Below are 1,163 nucleotides of genomic sequence, written 5' to 3'. Positions count from 1 at the left end.
CTCAGCCTCCTGAGTAGCTGGGACTACAGGCACCCACTACCACGCCCAGCTGATTTTTTGTATTTTTAGTAGAGACGGGGTTTCACTGTGTTAGCCAGAATGGTCTGTATCTCCTGACCTCGTGATCCGCCTACCTCGGCCTCCCAAAGTGCTGGGATTACAGGCGTGAGCCACGGCACCTGGCCTAATTTTTGTATTTTTAGTAGAGATGGGGGTTTCACCATGTTGGCCAGGCTGGTCTTGAACTCCTGGCCTCAAGTCATCTCCTCTTCCACCTTGGCCTCCCAAAGTGGAAACTGCCTTTTAGAGCATTCGTTTTGTTTTTCCCACCTGCAAAACAGAGTTCCTCAGACCTGACCTTTTTTTTTTTTTTTTTGAGACTGAGTCTCGCTCTGTCACCCAGGCTGGAGTGCAGTGGTGTGATCTCAGCTCACTGTAAGCTCCGCCTCCTGGGTTCACGACATTCTCCTGCCTCAGCCTCCCGAGTAGCTGAGACTACAGGCACCTGCCACCGTGCCCAGCTAATTTTTTGTATTTTTAATAGAGACAGGGTTTCACCGTGGTCTCGATCTCCTGACCTCGTGATCTGCCTGCCTCTGCCTCCCAAAGTGCTGGGATTACAGGCGTGAGCTACCGCGCCGGGTCACACCTGACCTTCTATAGGAAAAGAGGAGTAGGCGGCAGGAACTGAGACTGAGGGCTCTGGGTCTGTTCTGATGGAGCACAGTTGCCAGTGCTGCCCTTTAGTGGCCCTGTTCCTGTGGGCAAGTATCTTAACCTCTCTCTGTCTTAATTCCTTCATAAGAAAACTGAAGATAATAGCACTTAATAAGATCCTTACAAATTAAAGACTTAATACATGTAATGCTTAGAATAGGCTGAGCGCAGTGGCTCATACCTATAATCCCAGCACTTTGGGAGGCTGATGCAGGCAGACCACCTGAGGTCAGAAGTTCAAGACCAGCCTGGCCAACATGGCGAAACCCTTTCTCTACAAAAATACAAAAATTAACTGTCATGATGGTGGGTGCCTGTAATCCCAGCCGCTTGGGAGGCTGAGGCAGGAGAATGGCTTGAACCTAGGAGGTAGAGGTTGCAGGTGAGCTGAGATCACACCACTGCACTCCAGTCTGAGCAACAGAGTGAGACTCTGTCTTAAAAAA

General features: G+C 50.0%; 1 protein-coding gene across 3 annotated transcripts in view; it reads left to right on the top strand.

The window, feature by feature from the left end:
- The window catches only part of GCAT (glycine C-acetyltransferase), a 19,175-nt gene that overhangs the window by 6,844 nt on the left and 11,168 nt on the right, over positions 1–1,163 (top strand). The gene's annotated exons all lie outside the window — the stretch shown is intronic.

The sequence above is a fragment of the Colobus angolensis genome, unplaced genomic scaffold (assembly GCF_000951035.1).
Source record: "Colobus angolensis palliatus isolate OR3802 unplaced genomic scaffold, Cang.pa_1.0 Scaffold65, whole genome shotgun sequence".
NCBI classification, from domain to species: Eukaryota; Metazoa; Chordata; class Mammalia; order Primates; family Cercopithecidae; genus Colobus; species Colobus angolensis.
Note: the sequence above shows the minus strand (reverse complement) of the source record. Positions and strands in the feature narration are given on the sequence as shown.